The following is a 21236-nucleotide window of genomic DNA, read 5'->3' on the forward strand; positions in this document are numbered from 1 at the left end:
TTTTTGGGACGTATCGGCGTAAAACACGTGCTGGGGCGTGATGCCACTCAGTCGCGGCGTCCATGATTTTTTTGGAAATTAAAGTGCGGCGTAAACATGGCGCAAATTCAACAATTTTCGGGGAGTTCATACATATTTCAGCGACTTCAAACCAAATTTAACCAAACACGGCGCAAACACGCCCACTCATACATATTTAAAATATTTTACAAAAAGAAAAAAAACACACTACTAGGCCCGCCCGCCGTCTTGCTCGCCTCGCCGCTCCTCGCCGCTCGCCGCCCTTGCAGTTCTACATGCCGAGAAGACTGTAGAACCGCGTGTAGTCGCCGCCGCCTCCGCCGTGGCCGCCGTCCCTGCTGGAACCCTCCCCCGGTTGGCGCGGTGGGTTGGACGGTCCGGCGGCGTCCTCGTCGTCGTCGCTGTCGAGGATCACGATGCCGTGCTCGTCCTCGCGCCCACGCTTGCGGGCGGCGATCTCCTCCAGGGCCCGGGTCTGCCGCGCCATCTCAGTCCGGAGGTAGTCGTCGCGCGCCCACCGTAGGGCGTCCCCGTCGGAGAAGCCGTGCCGGGCTATCTCCCCGTACTCCGGGGTGAGGCTGGGCTCCGGTTTGGGCGCGACGAGGACAAGGCGGCCCGGGGCGGGGGCGGAGTCAGCGATGCGGACACCGGAGCTGCAGGTGCGCCGGCTGACAGGCGTGTCGTCCTGGGGCTCCGGCTTGACGGGGCGGAGGCAGGGAGAGCCACCCGACCGACCGGACGAGGAGGAGGAGGCCCCGGGGTCCATGCGCCTCGGCGTCCACGAGCTCCCACAGCGGCGAGAGAAGGACGGTGGCTCCGGGTACTCCAGCCTCGGCGTGTTGCCGCCCTCGATGTACTCGAGGACGACCTCCAGCGTGCGGCCGGGCACGCCCCACCATCGACACCGCCCCTCGGAGTTGAGCCTGTCGGAGGGCACGACACCGTTGGTGGCCTCGAGCTGCTCGGCGTGGCGGCGACGGAAGTAAGGCTCCCAGAGCGGGCTGTCCGGGACGTACCGAGACCCCGCCGGTGCTGATTCTCCACGCCCTGGGCACCCGCATGTCCGGCGGGACTGGGTATTCGGCCTCGCAGAGGAGCCGGGCTTTGTCCTCCTGAAGGTGACGGCGGCCGAAGCCATTCGCCGCCGCGCCGTCGCCTCAGAAGCGTTCGGCCATTTCTTTGAACCGGGGACGGCGTGTTGGGGAACGTAGCAGAATTTTAAAATTTTCTACGCATCACCAAGATCAATCTATGGAGTCATCTAGCAACGAGGGAGAGAGGAGTGCATCTACATACCCTTATAGATCGCGCGCGGAAGCGTTCAAGAGAACGGGGTTGATGGAGTCGTACTCGACGTGATCCAAATCACCGATGACCAAGTGCCGAACGGACGGCACCTCCGCGTTCAACACACATACGGTTGAGAAGACGTCTCCTCCAACTTGATCCAGCAAGGGGAAGGAGAGGTTGATGAAGATCCAGCAGCACGACGGCTTGGTGGTGGAAGCAACGGTGATCTCGGCAGAGCTTCGCCAAGCGCAGGGAGACGGAGGAGTGTCACGAGAGGGAGAGGGAGAGGCCAGGGCCTTGGGTGCGGCTGCCCTCCCTTCCCCTCCCCCACTATATATAGGGTGCCTAGGGGGGCGCCGGCCCTAGGAGATCCAATCTCCTAGGGGGGCGGCGGCCAAGGGGGTGCCTTGCCCCCCCAAGGCAAGGGTGGCGCCCCCACCCCTAGGGTTTCCAACCCTAGGCGCAGGGGGAGGTCCAAAGGGGGCGCACCAGCCCACTAGGGGCTGGTTCCCCTCCCACTTCAGCCCATGGGGCCCTCCGGGATAGGTGGCCCCACCCGATGGACCCCCGGGACCCTTCCGGTGGTCCCGGTACAATACCGATTACCCCCGAAACTTTCCCGATGGCCGAAACTTGACTTTCTATATATAAATCTTCACCTTCGGACCATTCCGGAACTCCTCGTGACGTCTGGGATCTCATCCAGGACTCCGAACAACTTTCGGGTTACCGTATGCTAATATGTCTACAACCCTAGCGTCATCGAACCTTAAGTGTGTAGACCCTACGGGTTCGGGAGACATGCAGACATGACCGAGACGCCTCTCCGGTCAATAACCAACAGCGGGATCTGGATACCCATGTTGGCTCCCACATGCTCCACGATGATCTCATCGGATGAACCACGATGTCGAGGATTCAATCAATCCGTATACAATTCCCTTTGTCAATCTGTATGTTACTTGCCCGAGACTCGATCGTCGGTATCTCAATACCTAGTTCAATCTCATTACCGGCAAGTCACTTTACTCGTGTCGTAATGCATGATCCCGTGATCAACCACTTGGTCACATTGAGCTCATTATGATGATGCATTACCGAGTGGGCCCAGAGATACCTCTCCGTCATACGGAGTGACAAATCCCAGTCTTGATTCGTGCCAACCCAACAGACACTTTCGGAGATACCTGTAATGTACCTTTATAGTCACCCAGTTACGTTGTGACGTTTGGCACACCCAAGGCACTCCTACGGTTTCCGGGAGTTGCACAATCTCATGGTCTAAGGAAATGATACTTGACATTCAGAAAAGCCACTAGTAGAAAAGGGGGCTTTGGTCCAGGCCGGGTAAGCCCATTAGTCCCGGTTCAGTCCAGAACCGGGACCAATGGGTGCATTTATCCCGGTTCGTGCGGCTAAGGCATTAGTCCCGGTTCACCTGGGCCCTTTAGTCCCGGTTCGTGCCACGAACCGGGAATAAAGGGTGCGATGCCCATTAGTCCCGGTTGGTGGCACCAACCGGTACTAAAGGTTAGATCTTTAGTCCCGGTTGGTGCCACCAACCGGGACTAATGGGCTTTCAGGCATTAGTACCGGTTCATGGCACGAACCGGTACTAAAGGTCCCATTTTCAAACTCCCCCCCCCCCCCCCCCGCCCCCGTGGACTGCCTTTTTAGTTTTAGAAAAAACAAAAGAAAATGATGGAAATGTCAATAAATAAAATAAAATAAGTTTCCCATGTGATATGTGGTCTAGTTGTTGGGAAAATTTACAAATATGAATTTCGACTTTATTTACAAAATCTCTCTGGAATTTGTAAAATGGGCATAACTTTTGCATACGAACTCGGATTAAAAAGTTTTTTATATGAAAAATCATCTACTCGAAAAGTTACATCCGATGGAGATGGCCTACGGCCTGTTTGCAAATTTGTAGAATCCTCAAATTCCAAAAGGAAAAAACTTATGCTCAAATTTCAGTTTTTTAAATTTTCATTAAATCTGGTCAAACTATGGTCAAGCTACTTATCCAAGAAGTATTAGTGTTACTAAATAATTATTCAAGAATATTAGTGTTATTAAATAATTATTTTAGCTTTTTTGAATTTTGGTCAAATCTGGTCAAACTATGGTCAAACTGTGGTCAAACAATGGTCAAACTACTTATTCAAGAAATATTAGTGTTACTAAAAAATTATTGTTTTTTAGAACAATAGTTTCAAACTCAAACAGTGAAATGTGTGACTTCATGCTCAAGCTAAACTCCTGAGGGTTAATAGAATTGACATCTTACTATTGTCAGGAAAACAACGAGTGCAGACTTGAAAACGAGGGAGAATGGAACCCGGAAGTTAAGCGTGCTCAGGCTAGGGGAGTGGGAGGATGGGTGACCGTCCAGGAAGTTAGATGATTTGAAATGATGAGGGTTGATTAGAGATTAAATTGAGCAGTGATGAGGGATGATTAGAAATTAGAGGTTAAAATAATTCAGAAATTTGAAAATAAAAAAAATTCAAAAAAATTCAAAAAAAAATCAGAAAATTTTCTTTAGTACCGGTTGGTGTTACCAACCGGGACTAAAGGTGGACCAGCCACGTGGAGGGCCTTTAGTCCCGGTTCTGGATTGAACTGGGACTAAAGGGTCAGGGCATTAGTACCGACCCTTTAGTCCCGGTTCAAGAACCGGGACTAAAGGCCCTTACGAACCGGGACTATAGGCCCTTTTTCTACCAGTGAGCTACAGCAAACGAACTACACGATCTTTGAGCTAAGCTTAGGATTGGGTCTTGTCCATCACATCATTCTCCTAATGATGTGATCCCGTTATCAATGACATCCAATGTCCATAGTCAGGAAACCATGACTATCTTTTGATTAACGAGCTAGTCAACTAGAGGCTCACTAGGGACGTGTTATGGTCTATGTATTCACACATGTATTACGATTTCCGGATAACACAATTATAGCATGAACAATAGACAATTATCATGAACAAAAAAATATAATAATAACCATTTTATTATTGCCTCTAGGGCATATTTCCAACACGGCGAGGGGAGAGGGAGGAAGAGGGAGAGAGGACGCGTCGGCGTGGAGACTCTGTGCGTGCCACCGGCGCGCTGGGGTCAGCTTATATAGGCGGAGGTGTCGCGCGCACGCGTGGCATGCGCGGGGATGCGCGTCGTCATGTCTTCACTGCGCCGCCCGTGAGGCATCAATGGCGGAGGCTGACCGGCGCGACAGCGAGCGGAAGTTTTGGCATTGATTCGCCGCGGAAAACGAGGCGATGAGGACGACGAAGCGGCGAGAAGCGAGACGAGTCACTGGCAAAGAGGGCCCGCGGCTCTTTCGCCTCAAAAACGATTCGCCCAGCGCCCCCGAGCCCCCCTCCCCCAGCTCGCCGGGGTCGGGTTGGGTCCGCCGGCGCCAATTTCGGCCCGAGCCGGCGAAAATTGGGCCCTTGGGGGGGCGACTGGGCCGATTTTTTGGCGCCGACGGTCGAAAAGTCGTCTGAGAGGCCTTGTTGGGGACGCGGCTGGAGATGCTCTAATGGATGACAAAGGTGATCTAGGTCGTGCATGTCCAAATCAAACGGATGGTAACACCTGAATGGCGGTGTAGCAGAAGCTAGCAGGGTAGAGTAGCGGCAGCGGTTTGCAGAAATCAACATGGTCTATACATGGTTTCTTCATCGTTGGTGATCCCGGGTGTAGTCGATCCAACAGTGTTGTAAGCCTTCGTATGCCGTGAGGCGCTTGTGTTGGCGGATGATTTGTCTCTGCAGAACTTAGTGCAAACATGTGATTGATGATATATTCACAGAGGCACGGGAGGAGCTTACATTATTACATATCAGTGATCAGAGAGATTTCTCTCGGGAGTCCCAATTTCAATAGTTGTCATTTTATTTTTGAAAGTAGAGCAACGAATATTGATGCGCATAATTTAGCTAAACAATCTCTTTTGCTTGAGGGTCGTCACTTGTGGCTTTTGTCTCCTTATGACCCAGCATGTATACCCCTTAATGCTACTACTATAGATCAATAAAGTGTTGGCACACCTTAAAAAACAAAAAACAAAACTCTCTGTGGAAAGGCTTACCACGTTGTGTTTTACTGTTTCTCAATGAGTGAACTAAACTTGCAAGACATATTTTCCAGTAATTCAATTTAGACTCTAGAAGGTTCAACAAATATGATTATGTAATAATACATTAGAAACCACATTTAACATATTAATTAGATTGTATGCTTAGATATCTCTACGACATATAATTAATCATATTAGAACACACACATTTCTGATGTGTACACACATGCACACATATATGTAATTTATAAAACTGCCAAATTTAGTTCAAAAACTGTAAAGAAATATTTAGTGATATAGCTTACAATTATATAAAAAGATATAATATTTGGCGGCATTGGTATATGATTATATATCCAAATGAAATAAAAATATATCATTAAGTTTGTATAACCGAAATAAGTTTAAATAAGCATAAGAGTTTAGTATAAAAATACTTATTATCATTTTCTCTAGATTCAGAATTTGATTGGATCGGCCCTACTTAATGAACATATATATGAAAATGTACTGAAGATTTTACTGAAATCTAGTGCAAATTAGTAAACAAAATTCAGTGCAAACCAAACACTCCAGAAAATTCAGTGAACAAAATTCAATAGAAGTGCTACTATAGAACTGTTGCCGCTTGTGATGCCTTGGAAATTTATTCACAAGTTTTCAATGTTGCACTCCAAGTATTTGAGCTGCGAGGATAATGCATAGTCCATGAGTGAATGCCAAGATCCAAGATAGTTGCATGCATGCCTTCTTGGTTGTAGTTTGTTTTGCCTTGTTTAATTTGTTCTGATTGTAAATAAAGAGATCATAATTGTAAAAAAAGAATAGGTAGTTATCTGATTGAATCTAAGAATAGGTAGTTACGCCAAAAAGAATAGTAGTTTACTTTAAATGATTCAGTATACTAAATTAAGTGCCCAGTGTATATGGATTGAAAAAAAAATCAGTTTACTGATTTTTGAGTAAACTGAATTTTTTGTGCATGGCAGCCTTTCTTTGCCAACTGAATTAGGTACCAAAATGCAAGGAGTATCACTTTATTTGAATAGAAACTTATAAACCACAAAGAGGCATTTCAAATTTTATGCCAGCAAATATGATACTCCTGAAATGCAGTTTGCTTTCAGGTTTCAGTTTACTAGAAATGAGAATTTACGTTGTAGGACTTGTGAGCATTTATAAAATTTGGTTTACTAAAAATGTTGCCATGGGACTATTTCTTAATGCAGACTTGCAGAGCACTTGGGCATGAGGCCAATGAGCACGAGGAGGAGCCGTCATTGTCGATGGGCCGGACCTCCAGAGCCACTATATACTCCATGATTCAGTAACCTGGTTAACTGAAGTGAAACTAAATGTAGGTGGTCCGAACTAAAACAAGGAAGTGTTAACTTAACTTGAAACTAAATGAAGGTGACCTGCAGGAAGTGGAGGTGTGCACAAGGAGCGAGGTGGACGAGAGATTGTGAGAAAAGTTAAGTTTAGTGTGACAAGAAGGATTGTGAGGAAAATTAATTCTTTTCCGAATTTCCGACAATACATAGTTTCAGACAATCATTAGTTCTCGGTGTTGCATGAGTGATTGTGAAGAAAATAATTATTTTGTTAATTTCAACAAGCAAATTAACCTTTCGAGATAGAAGGAAAATAGTTCTGCCATCGCAGCCAAACAATGAGCAAAGCTTATTGAGCACAACAATGAACAAAATTGGTTGGGTACTTCAGTACTGCACAACAATGAGCAAATCTTATTGAAATTTGAGACAATACTAACTTCGGAGTTTAGAGTTCATGAGTAAATTTGAGACAGTACAAATCTTACTAAAATGTTGGATTTGGGTTGCCTATGTGTCCTCGATGAACTAGTAATCATCTTCTAAAAAAACTTAACAAGGTTCATGATTCAGAAATTGCAATGGTTCCGAACTTAAATGATTCAGAACATGATTTAGTAACAAGGTTCAGAACTTACATGTTGTCTCCAACTTTAATTCAGTAACAAGGGAGAGCAAAAACCTATTGCTGCTACTGGAGGAGAACGGAGGAGGGCGGTTGCTTGGTTGCAGAACGTGACCACACTCACGATTCGCTAGCAGTTCGTGGGATCAGATGGCCAATGGTGCACATCATATGCCTCTGAAGATCAACAAGCAAGCGGGGTGGTGAAACAAATGGTGATGAAGTAGGGGAGACATACAAGTTGTAGAAAAAGTTCAGAACCAACAACCCACATAATACATACAGAACTTTGCAAGTTGCTACCGAAAAGGTCAGGCCACCCAAGCAAATACAACTATTCTGCTGCATCATCTATCAACAAGGCAGTCACCAAACACTGGTGCAGAGACGAGCTATACAAACGGTTGTAAACCCCTTTCCGCGACGGAGTTTTAAACCGCCGCATTGCTAATGTGGGCGATAGGGGAGTCCTTCCCACCAGACCCAAAAACCGTCGGGGATAGGTCCTCCGGTCACACACACTGGGCAAAATGAGCTCGTGTGTGATCGGACGAAGCATCAAAGACAATTATGCATGCCCACTAATTTCAGTTCGTATGTACACCCCACACAGTGAATCCCAAAAAATATTTCCGTTTGTATATTGGCATAGGTTACATCGTGTGTCTACCCCCTCATTATATAAGAGGCCTAAGATACAAGTGTCCTACTTGGACAAGACTCCATATCCTATCTACACACAGTCCAAATCCAAGTCCAACTGTAACCTACCTTGTACAATAATATTCGACACAACTCGAACAAACTCTACATTGACTGAATATTCTCCGTTACCTGCAACCAATTTATCATGATGTATCTATCATTCTCAAACTTTGTATTGAAAGTTCCTACGACTTTTTGCTATAGAGTTATTTTGGGAGCCAAAACAGTAGACGACCAATCACAAAACATGTTTCCATCAGCCATCCTAATTTAAATCCCATACACTTGATACCACGACTCGAACCAACACGCCTGCATGTGCTCTCGGGTGAATAATAAATTCAAAATTAAATAATAAATAAAAAGAAAAATTCTGTCTTGTCTACATGTTCTTGTTAACGTAACAAATGTGGTTGACAATTTTCATGCAAAACGGGATAGCAGTACTTCGTTGGTGAGAAAACAAAATTAAGTATAATATTTGGTATTCAACTTTTGTTTTGCACGGGTCATAATGCCCCCCCCCCCCCAACCCGAAAATTGTTGGCAGCATTGAGTGTGACAATGAACCTATCTATTTTTCACATTTGCAAAAAAAAAAGGTGCACAAGAGCGTATGCTGCCAAGAGTCCAATTGGATTTCCAGGAACACACTACTTTCTTGTAAATCAACTGGATTCGACTCTACAATTACATAGTAGTATTATTGTACATCGACCAGCTCCTCTCCTCACCCATTGTAATCTTAACGTTGTAACCCTGGGGGGTCGGCCTATAAGACCCCCCAGGAGCCCTCCACCTGAAACACACACACACAGGCTAGAGGCAAGGCAAAGGACTAGCTCCTTTCCTCCTCGCCCCGAACAGCTCCAGGAGCAACCTTGTAGCCCTTGCACTCTCTATACTATATTCGGCAGGACTAGGGGTGTTACCTCTCTAGAGGGCCCCGGACCTAGGTACGTCTCGTGTCACACACCTGTGCGTACCAACCTCGCCTCCGGAACCCACCGGCGTCCTCATGTAGCCCCCCCCCCCCCTCCCCCCCCCCCACACACACACTTTAAGCCATCCCATGACATCTGTCGTGAGATCACCACGACACGCAGGCGCTGGCGACTGGACGGAGGAAGGAGACATGGACCTATTAGTAATAGATTTGAAGGTACAAGGTTTGTTTTGCAAAATCGCCATTACACTACGCCGGCTACAAGCTATACCGGACGGAGGGAGTACAATTTAAATCATGCATATGTTTCTTGACTCTCTTGCCTTGTGGTGCTAATCTGGTAACATAGTTGAATAGAAAGGCCACCTGGCATGTTTTGTAGTTTGTCATGGTAGGTCTCTTCAACTATGTCGTAGTATCTAAAAAGGTAGAACTACCTTGGGACCAAGCAAGCAATGTGGTTCAACCAATGACAATAACTAATCCAAATAAACTTACATAGTTCACTACTAGGCAAATACATGTCAGAAATATAGTCTTCCAGAAAGAAATGAGCGAAACGGAAAGAAATGAGCTTGACACATCCTAAACCCTAAACCCTAAACCCAAAGGAAGCCCGTTGTCCCTCTTCGATTGAGCGACAAACTACGGTAAAACCAATTAGTACCCTGCAACACGCAACACCAAATGAGCTTAGGAACAGCTACATCACAGGGGCAGCAAGATGCAAGTTATTATTTGGAGACACCGAAGGTTCAGATATCGATGGAATGTAGAATCACCACACTTCCCTGACGACAAACAACATACCAAAAAAAGATTAGTACTGTTGCATAAATGTCAATTAGCACATTCTAATCTGAGAAGCTTCCACTTACAAGATTGAGCTATCACTGGATAATCTGCACAAACATGCCCTTGAGGTCTTCACTTGCAGCCATTGTTTCCAAAATCATATCATTGGATATCAATTCTGGTGACAGATTGCCACCCATAGGCTGCAGTTTATTTAAAAACAGTAATTTGGACATGCGATCCTTGGTAGCTTGTATGTTATATTTGACCTCCTCCTTTGTTCCTTCTGCAATCAGGTTGTATGTGTATACAATCTTCTCCTGACCGATTCTGTAGGCTCGGCCAATCGCCTGCCTTCCAACAGAAGGATTCCACACGACATCAAGGAGAACTACACGCGATGCACTGACCAGTGTTATACCTTCACAACAGGCCTTGGTTGATGCAAGCATCACCTTAGCCTCGCTGCTCATGTCATTGAAGGCTTCCATCAAGGCTTCCCTTTGTTTAACAGGTACATTGCCACTCATCAGCAGGATCTCCTTGCCTTCTGTCCAGTTTAGCTTTCTTGTAAGCTGATCCCTGATCAGGTCCAGTGGTTCAATGTACTGACTGAACACGAGAACTCTTTCTTTCAATGGTGCACAAAGATGGATCATCTCGAAAACAAACCATGTCTTTACTCCTTCGCACGGGTCCAGCCGTGCACTGCTCATCTCGTCCACAACAGATGCTTCTTTGTCTGACGGTATTGTGCTTTTGATAAGGAACGGGTGTATAGATGCAAGAGATATCTTGTATTCTGCAAAGTGACTTCTGTAGAATGTCACCATTATGGACGTGCACAAAATGGCCCAGCTTTTCCCGGATTTCAGTGATTTGTTCATCCGTGATGTTACCAATCCTTAATGAACTCCAGAATTCTTTGCCTTGATCCGGTGCTGCTCTTGATTGGCTGGTTGAGGCAAATCCTGTCTTGCTGGGTTCTTTGCAAGCAAAATCTTTTGTCAATTTCGGTTCAACGAGGCACAAGATGTTATACAGCTCTAGGAAGTTGTTCTGGAATGGAGTCCCTGATAGAATAATCCGCTTTTCGGCTCTGACTTTTGTGAGAACTTTCCAAATTAGGCTTTTCTTGTTCCTTGGTGTGTGCCCCTCGTCGAGGACCAATAAGCCGGGCTTCTCAAGAAGCAGATTCCTCTGTATTTCTCCATCCTTGCCTTCACCCTTGGCAAGATTCCTGTAAAGAGAATAGCTTAGACCAATGATGCTACTCCCCCGGCACCAGGATGCTAGCTTCACCATCATCTTAGATTTCTGGCTCAATTTTTTCATTAGACCTTGATCATTTGAGACCAGTTTCTTGATGGTCTTGTCTTCATCCCACTGGATCTCACTAGAATTCAGTACATGGAATGGGACTGGGAGCTTCACTTTCCATTTTCTGAACTCTTGCTCCCATGTAGCCAGCATCCCCCCGGGAGCAATGATAACTGGCCTACAGTGCGGGAAAAGCTCCAGGTAAGATTACACGAATGTAATTGCTAGCCTGGTCTTGCCGGTTCCCGGGGAATGAGAAATCACACAGCCACTTGTAGTGTCAGCGTTCATGGTGTGCTTCACTTGTTCAATGTCGATTCCTCCGGCGAGTTTTCTCCACATGAACTCAAATCCTTCCCGCTGGTGTGGGAACATGTCTTCCCGCACCCCGGGAATGAGATCCCAGACAACGCCAGTTTTATAACCTCCCACGTTACTCGTTCCTTCATATCCAACTGATTTCAGGATATCATCAAAGGATAAGTCAAACTCATGCTCCACTACTGGTTCCCTATACCTCGACCCCTTCACCTATTGAATTTTATGACGCAAAGGGGAAATAAGGTATTGATGCTATCTGATAATATCTGGAAATAAAGTTATTGAACTCAAATTTAGCTTACCATGGAGGGAAATACGTCTCTAATTCCGGTTTCAATATAATCACATTTTCGGCACATAACACCTATTTGATCATCGTGAAAGAGATCATGTTTTCCTCGCTTGCATGGAGTTGCTCCATCAACACAAATTTCATGCGCATCGCTCTTGGCATCCTGAAAGTAAAAAAAAAAACTTAGTTTGCAAAAATGAAACAAATGTGTGTGCTATATATCTAGAGAAAGAAAAGCCACCAATTGCCCCCTGTTTCACATTGTCGGAACCTAAAACAAGGTCATAAATTCAGGGACTGCCTAGATTTTCGTTTAATTAAGTCTAAGTCTATTTTTTTGTCGAGTTAGAGTGTGACATGTGTGCACTTAGATTTGTATTTTACACTTCTGCTTCTATCTCGGAGCGAGAGGAAAAGAAAAGCACGCCTGCTAAAAACCGGCAGATCAAGTCAGAACTTCATAGTGGTGGACCACAAAACAAGAAGCACCAGCTACTCAATAGGCAAGTGACGACATTCCGTCTAAACTCTCAAAATCATGCTTAACTTTGATAGAACCGACCGACAAACAAGAATATAAACTTTTCTCAGATATAACAGTAAATCGTCGGTTACAGAAACACGGGCGTAAACTAACATGCCTCATATAGAGGATGCAATGACCAATTTCCAATGGACAAAGGAGCAAACAAAAAACCACGTGAAACATTTGCCGGGAAGCAAGATGCTTTTCGCTTATATGCAAACAGAAGACCAAAACACCTAACAAAAATACTGACACCGACACGTATTATGCAGATGCAGATCATGTACACTGATAGGGGAGATGAACAAATTTACTCTCCACAACATGCAAAAGCAGGCACCAAATCTGTTCTCAAAAGTGGAAAAAAAAATCAAGGTAGTCAAAGATTTGCAGAATGCCTAATAGATACACAAAGATAACTACTGGGCATCAAAGTGAAGAATTGGATTACTATTTCTGCTGAGACAAAACATTGTCGTAAAACAGTATTGCTGATCTCAATTCAGTTCAAGTTAATTTTACAACCATTTCTTTACAGAAGAAAATAAGGAAATTCACATTGAAATTGTGAGGAGTAGAACCAGATCTAATTCGTCAAACAAATTCTCATTATTTTGCTTGCATAGGTGACTAAGCAAGCATTTTGGCGAGGTGACGGGGAGGCGCCCCAAATCATTGGCGCCAGTACCTCCCTCCTCTCCCTTATTACCTCATTGCAGCCAGAGGGCACAACTGGGTGAAGCTTTGCCAGCTTCGGCTGTGGCAGGGCCTCCTTCGCCTCCTCGTGTGGTGGCTCGGCGCGGGCCAGCATGGCCACACTAGGATGTAGTGCTACTACAGGGCGCAGCATCGAGATGGACATGTAACAGGATCGACCGAGTTGCATATCAAGGATGGACATGCAATTGAATTGGTGTTTGGGTAAGTTGCATGTCTAAGATGGACATGCAACTGAAAAACACACAAACTACTCCATCCGTTCCTAAATATAAGGGTTTTTAGATATTCCAATGCGGACTATATAAAGAGCAAAATGAAGAAATCCACACACTAAAATATGTCTATATACATTCGTATGTATGTTAGTAGTAATCTTGACATGCATAGATTGTTAGCCACATGCATACAGGATCGTGGATCACGGTCGATTAACCGGGCCATATTCAGTTGGTTGGCTGGCTTGATGTGTCCAGGTTGTTGACTAGTTTTGTGCATGGAGTTGTGAGTGGATTCGGTCATTAGAGGATAACCACCACGATGGAGTAGTGGCCGGTGTGTTGGCCGGATCGTGCGTGCATGGATGCATGCGAGTTAGTTGGATTAGTAGCAGCCGAGTGTGGCGGCTGGCCAGTGCGTTTGTGAGTCTTTTGTACTGGTATTTAAGGTGATCAGGTGAATGAGAAAAAGCAGCCGAGAGGGCTGGGCAAAAATGTAGTGTTTGTGTGACCAAGGAGGAGAGCTCTCGGCAAAGCTGGTGCTGGTGTCTTCCTTGGCGTGTGCGTGTGTATGTATTGAGTTTTCTCATCATGTGTGTGTTCTTGAGAGAAATTACAAGTGAGAGTTGTGTGAGGAAGAAGAAGAAGCGGCGCCAACAATGTAGTCCACATTGAAATCTCTAAAAGATATTATATTTAAAAGGGAGGGAGTAAAAAAATTGAAAACATAAAAAAAATTAACAAGCCCACTCCTCGTAGGAGAAAACACACAAACTAAAAAAATGGAAATAAAAAATCAAATAAAACATACTAAGAACAAGTAGAATCTTCTCGAAACCAAAAAAATAATATACTGCCTATGTTCCTAAATATTTGTCTTTTTAGAGATTTCAAATGGACTACCACATACGGATGTATATAAACATATTTTAGAGTGTAGATTCATTCATTTTGCTTCGTATGTAGTCACTTGTTGAAATATCTAAAAAACAAATATTTAAAAATGGAGGGAGTACATGGCCTGACATGTTAGGGTAGGGCGCACGTTCTCTTCCGTTATGGAAAAAATAACACCTCAACCCAATGAAAGTGGTCGGCGTTCTGAGTAATATCCTCGTTGGACCGGTTCCCCCTCTCCCTCCCGCGACGCTCCCGCGGGCGTCCGGGGGGCAACCCTAGCCTGCGCCGCCGCCGGCCCCCCCTCCCCCTCTCCCCCTTCCCTCGCCGCCGCCGGAGGGCGCGAGCAGGCGAAGTCCGCTTGTCGCTGGCGGCGGCGGGGCCTTCTCGTCTCCGCCCGTGGGGGTTTCGGCGCGGGCCGGATGCGGCGCTCGGCGTTGGGCGCTGCAGCTCGGCGGCGCGCCGGCGTAGGCCGGCGACGGCGCGTGACGGCGATGCGACAGGCGGCGCGGTGGCGGAGCGGGCTCGAGGTTGGTGGCGGCGGCTGCGTCTCTGCGGCTCGTCCAGATCCGCCTCTGGCACCGCGGGTCGTGGTCGACCTGGGCCGCGGTCGGCCCTCCTTTCCATGGCTCGAGGGCGGCGCGGCAGCGGGTGCATGTGTGCGCCGCGGCCAGGCCGGGCCCTTGCGGCTGGTCGTCGACGCACGGCGCGGGAGACTTCCCTGGTGGCCATCGTTGGACGCGGCGGCAGGCTCTGCTCCCTCCTCTCCGGTGGCAGGCTTCTGCCGTGGCCGTGCTCGGGACCGGGCCTATGGCAGGGTGGGGCGAAACGGTGGTTTCGGGGGGGGGGGGGGGGGGGGGGAGCCAGTTGGAGGGACGGGAGCTCCGCCGAGCTGCCCGTCGCCGGCACTGTGTTGTCGCCGGTCGTGGCCGCGGGTCACCCCTCCCCCTTCCCCATCTCTGTTTGTTATCGGTTCTGGCATTGTTCGGTGGGTTTGCTGGCGGTCTCGGAAGTGGTTGTGGTGCAGATTGCTCAAAGCCTTGACCTTTGGTGTTCTCGGAGCGGTCTGGATGCAAGGCGACGGCTCTGGCGGTGGGAGGCATGTTGGTCATGGGCGGACCGCACGGCTCGGGTGCGGGCGGGCAGCCATGGTCGCTTGGCGGCATGGATGCGGGTGGTTGGCGGAGTGAGGTTGCGACGGAGGGGTAGGAGCACCAGGGTTCATCACTCGCCCAGTCCCGGTACTGGCCGACGGAGGCGGCGTCCGTGGATGTCGTTCTCCTTCTTGCAGGCTCCGTCGTGGTGCTCCCATGGTCTTCGTGTCGTTCCGGGTGAAAACCTGATCTTCGGGATCAGACGGTGACGGCTTCCGACAGTCGTTTCCTTCTTGAGGGCATCGTCTTGGAGTCCTCGCTCCGGCCTTGTCCGTCTCATTGCCCCTCAGTGGATTGCTCATCTTCATGGTGGTCTTCGGCTTATCATTAGGGTGCTTAGTCTTCGTTGGGGTGGTGTTTTCGGTGCTTGGCACCTTTGTATCTCGCCTTCGGTGTGTGTGTTGAGTGTGGTGCTGGCGTGCGTTTGTATCTTCTTCTCGTTGTTGTGGTGATGGTGCTTTATCTATAAAGCGAGGGGAAACCCTTTTTCTCAACCCAATGAAAGTGAAAACCACACATCAAAAAAAAGCGTAATTCCTCAAAAAAAGAAAAAACCGAAGGCAAAAGGGACACATGTGATGGCTCGGTGTGAAACAACCACAACGGCGGGCAAAATTCATGAATCTTAAAGATTTCAAACAGCCATGGAAAAATTAGATGAGACTCAACTAATTCGCATCAAGATGAGAATTAGTAAATCTGTTTATTAACTGGAACCGAATTAAAAGAATCCACGAGACCAACAGGAAGAGGTAGAACCAAATTTTAGCATGAAATCCAACTTAGCATGGAGTCAAATGAGTCGATTGAAAATTAGCAAAATCTGTGTAAATTTATGCCACAAATTGCTAGCAAAATAAAACATGACAGGAATCTCCCTCAAAACCAAAAAATATACTACTCCCGATATGTAGTTCTACTAAATCGGCGGAAATTAATATATATGGATAGGAGGAGTGAAGGGAGTACGTAACACAATGCAGCACTATGCATGGACAATTGAAAGAAACGGCTTAATTAATTAGTTACCTTGTAGCAAGTGGGAGAAGAAACATTGGTGGATTCCACCTCCATGACCCAGTCGAGGTGCGCCCACTCATCGGCGAGATCAACATTCTCCACCTCATCTTGGATTTCCCCGAACGAGAATATGAGAGGCAACGTATCTCCTCCTCCCTCTTCTTGTGCATCCAAAGGAGCAGAGACTTTCTTCTCAGGGTTTTCTCTTCTTCCTTCTGATGGTATGCTCTGATGATTCTCCAACAGAGAATAGATCAGATCGTCGTCGTCCGCTTGCTGATCCTGGACGCCCCGCCGCCTCGGAGCAGCCAGTGAGCTTTTCTTGAAGGACACATCACCCCATCCATCTGCGGCCAAGTCCCTCTTCTTGCGGCTCTTTGGCCTCCGGGAAGCTCGTGGAATCTCACAGGACGGCGACGCGGGATGCGGTGGTGGTACGCCGTCATCCTCTTCGTCCGAGCTGGACTGCGGCGGTGTGTGGACGGCGCGGCATTCCATGAGATGGCATCTCCGCTGCGTCCGCCTCCACGAGAACGCAGCAGCATCCTTCTCCATGACTGGTCCACCGGCGCTGCCCACATCTTGCTGGTCGTCGTCGACGACGATGGTCTCGGGCAGGCCGCCGGTGCTCAGCGCAGCCGCCGGCTCCGAAGAGGACAATGGTGCGAGAGCGGAAGGGATTCGCCCTGAATCCAGGACCAGGATGCATTTGGCGTGCACGCGCTGACTCCCGCCGGTGGCGACCTCCCGCGTGCGGCCGTCGATGAGCAGGCGGAGGCGCCTGCGGCAGGGCAGATCGCCGGCCGACGGCGTGTTGGGCATCTAGCCGTGCCGGTGGCGGTGGAAAGCGGAAGAAGACGAGGGTTTTCCTCCGGCGCGAGTGTGGGGTGTCGATTTGCTTTGGCAGAGAGTCGTGAGAGTGTGGGAAGAACTGGCCAAGATTAATTAGTAGCCACAGCTCCTTACGGAAGTTTTGACTCCCGGCACCATGCTAACTGGCATGTCATGGATAGGAACGAAACTTATTTCACACTCAAACTTGCTTCTCAGTCAAACTGGCAGCAGGGGCATTCAAAGTATCTGCAATGGAAGATGTAGATGAAAAAATAATTAACTTTTACATGTTCAAGATCTGTAAACGCATCTGCAACAAACGATGTAGATGTAAAAAAAATTACATTACCCGCTTCAAGTGATGTAAAAAACAACACTTGTAGGTGCAAATTTGCATCTCCAGTCATCGGGTGATCTAAAACAGTAGCATAATCTCGTCCCCACCCACCGTGGGACTGCATCCTTTCCGCCCGTCGCACTTCCGCCGCCGGCCCACTGCACCATCCCGCCCCACCCCGCCACCATATCCTACCTCTCCAATGCCCCGCCGCGGCCCGCCTCCAAATCGGATGAATCGGCCGCTTTTCCGCCGCCCGATTCAAGCCCTCCCCCACCACCTTGCTGCCTTATTGAAGGCCATCCACCACCGCCCGATTCAAGCCTAGTCGGCGCCGCACCGCTGCCGCCATGCTGCTCAAGAAGTTCTCGAAGAACAAGACGAGCTTCTTCGGAATGTGGGCGAAACCGTCCGAGAACTTCGGAGTCGAGTTCTTTGATGACGGCCGCCACTACTGGATCCGCATGTATTAGACTGCCGAGGAGGCCGCCCGTGCGTACGACGTGGCAGCGTGGCATTTCGGCGGGCCGAAGGAGGAGCTCAACTTTCCCAAGATCGAGACCCATGCATATGTGGAACACCACCTCATATATTAATTAACCAAAGCATGTGTTACAATCGTTCATTACAGTGTTCACCACACAGGGCGGTACAAGAATCCCATCCACTCTATTATCAAAACTAAACTTAGCTATTAGATGGGCCACCTTATTAACCGAACGCCTAATCTTCGACACTCTGAAGCTATCCATTAGCTTAGAAATACTCCATGCTTCCCTCTCTTATTCATTTCGTCCCCACCCACCGTGGGACTGCATCCTCTCCTCCCGTCGCACTTCCACCGCCGGCCCACTGCACCATCCCGCACTGCCCCGCCGCCAGATCCTACCTCTGCACTGCCCCGCCACCGCCCGCCTCCAAATTGGATGAATCGGCCGCTTTTCCGCCGCCCGATTCAAGCCCTCCCCCACCACCTTGCTGCCTTATTGAAGGCCATCCACCACCGCCCAATTCAAGCGCAGTCGCCGCCGCACCGCTGCCGCCATGCTGCTCAAGAAGTTCTCAAAGAACAAGACGAGCTTCTTCGGGATGTGGGCGAAACCGTCCAAGAACTTCGGAGTCGAGTTCTTCGGTGACGGCTGCCACTACTGGATCCGCATGTATTGGACTGCCGAGGAGGCCGCCCGTGCGTACGACGTGGCAGCGTGGCATTTCGGCGGGTCGAAGGAGGAGCTCAACTTTCCCAAGATCGAGACCCATGCATATGTGGAGTTCCTCTTTTTTTGAACACCACCTCATATATTAATTAACCAAAGCATGTGTTACAATCGTTCATTACAGAGTTCACCACACAGGGCGGTACAAGAATCCCATCCACTCTATTATCAAAACTAAACTTAGCTATTAGATGGGCCACCTTATTAGCCGAACGCCTAATCTTCGACACTCTGAAGCTATCCAATAGCTTAGAAACACTCCATGCTTCCCTTTCTTATTCATTTCGTCCCCACCCACCGTGGGACTACATCCTCTCCTCCCGTCGCACTTCCGCCGCCGGCCCACTACACCATCCCGCACCGCCCCGCCGCCAGATCCTACCTCTGCACTGCCCCGCCGCCGCCCGCCTCCAAATCGGATGAATCGGCCGCTTTTCCGCCGCCCGATTCAAGCCCTCCCCCACCACCTTGCTGCCTTATTGAAGGCCATCCACCACCGCCCGATTCAAGCCCAGTCGCCGCACCGCTGCCGCCATGCTGCTCAAGAAGTTCTCGAAGAACAAGACGAGCTTCTTCGGGATGTGGGCGAAACCGTCCGAGAACTTCGGAGTCGAGTTCTTCGGTGACGGCCGCCACTACTGGATACGCATGTATTGGACTGCCAAGGAGGCCGCCCGTGCGTACGACGTGGCAGCGTGGCATTTCGGCGGGCCGAAGGAGGAGCTCAACTTTCCCAAGATCGAGACCCATGCATATGTGGAGTTCCTCTTTTTTTGAACACCACCTCATATATTAATTAACCAAAGCATGTGTTACAATCGTTCATTACAGAGTTCATCACACAGGGCGGTACAAGAATCCCATCCACTCTATTATCAAAACTAAACTTAGTTATTAGATGGGCCACCTTATTAGCCGAACGCCTAATCTTCGACACTCTGAAGCTATCCAATAGCTTAGAAACACTCCATGCTTCCCTCTCTTATTCATTTCGTCCCCGCCCACCGTGGGACTGCATCCTCTCCTCCCGTCGCACTTCCGTCGCCGGCCCACTGCACCATCCCGCACTGCCCCGCCGCCAGATCCTACCTCTCCACTGCCCCGCCGCCTCCCGCCTCCAAATCGAATGAATCGGCTGCTTTTCCGCCGCCCGATTCAAGCCCTCCCCCACCACCTTGCTGCCTTATTGAAGGCCATCCACCACCGCCCGATTCAAGCCCAGTCGCCGCCGCACCGCTGCCGCCATGCTGCTCAAGAAGTTCTCGAAGAACAAGACGAGCTTCTTCGGGATGTGGGTGAAACCGTCCGAGAACTTCGGAGTCGAGTTCTTCGGTGACGGCCGCCACTACTGGATCCGCATGTATTGGACTGCCGAGGAGGCCGCCTGTGCGTACGACGTGGCAGCGTGGCATTTTGGCGGGCCGAAGGAGGAGCTCAACTTTCCCAAGAAGCAGAAGAAGAAGAAGAAGAAGAAGAAGAAGAAGAAGAAGAAGAAGAAGAAGCTGTGCGCGTACAGTACATGTAGTGTGCCCGTATACTCCTAGCAGTAGAGACTAGTCAGCTTAGGGCAGTGTCGATTCTACTAGACTTTCTCTTGACTCTACTACTATTCCCTTATTTCCAGTTTATTGGACTTATCTTGCAAATCTCATCGACAAAGAAAGACCTACTTGCATGACCCTCTCCCTCCTTTGTGCATTGGTTGATTCTACAATAAGAATACTACCTCCTTCTGAATTATTCATCCCCTTCATATTTGTGACAAATTTTGACCATAAATTTAACTATTAATGCATGTCACTAAAAATAATATCGTTGGAAACTATGTTTAAATACGAATCCAACAATATAATTTGTGATGACATATGTTAATATTTTATTAGTTAAATCTGTGGTCAAAATTTGACACAAAATACAAAATAGAACAATAAACCAGGATGGTGGGAATACCGATTTAACAGGATTTAATGCGGACATGCATAGCTGTATTTGCATGTTTCCAAGGTACTACCTCGGTCCTGGTTTATTGGTCCACATTGTATTTTGTGTCAAATTTTGACCATTGATTTAACTAATAAAATGTTCATGCATGTCAGAAAAAATTATATCATCAAAAACTATGTTCAAATACGAATCCAATGATATAACTTTTGTTGACATGCATTAACATTTGTTAGATAAACCTTTGGTCAAAATTTGGCACAAATACAAAGAAACCAATAAATCAGGATGGAGGTAGTAGTTGAGACTTGACCTTAGTACTCCCTCTGTTTTTATTTACTCTGCATATTAGAGTTGACTGAAGTCAAACTTTGTAAAGTTTGACCAAATTTTAAGAAGTACAAACATTTTCTATAAGAAATCTATATGTTGTGAAAGTACATTCAATAATAAATCTAATGGTATAGGTTTGTTATTGTATATGTTAATATTTTTGTTTATAAATTTGGTCACAGTTAGAAAACTTGATTTTGACTAAAGCTAATACGCGGACTAAATAAAAACGGAGGGAATACTACTAGCTAGCGAGAGCAATTAAACCCGGGCCTTCACTTCACCAGCCTGCTCGAGTTGACAC

The 21236-nt window shown here is 47.8% G+C and overlaps 1 pseudogene; it reads right to left on the reverse strand.

Moving 5' to 3' along the window:
- Positions 1-9900: 9900 nt before the first annotated feature.
- LOC123131519 (SNF2 domain-containing protein CLASSY 3-like) lies at positions 9901-17092 on the reverse strand (annotated as a pseudogene).
- Between the last annotated feature and the right edge of the window lie 4144 nt (positions 17093-21236).

The sequence above is a fragment of the Triticum aestivum genome, chromosome 6A (genome assembly GCF_018294505.1).
Source record: "Triticum aestivum cultivar Chinese Spring chromosome 6A, IWGSC CS RefSeq v2.1, whole genome shotgun sequence".
In the NCBI taxonomy this organism is placed as follows: Eukaryota; Viridiplantae; Streptophyta; class Magnoliopsida; order Poales; family Poaceae; genus Triticum; species Triticum aestivum.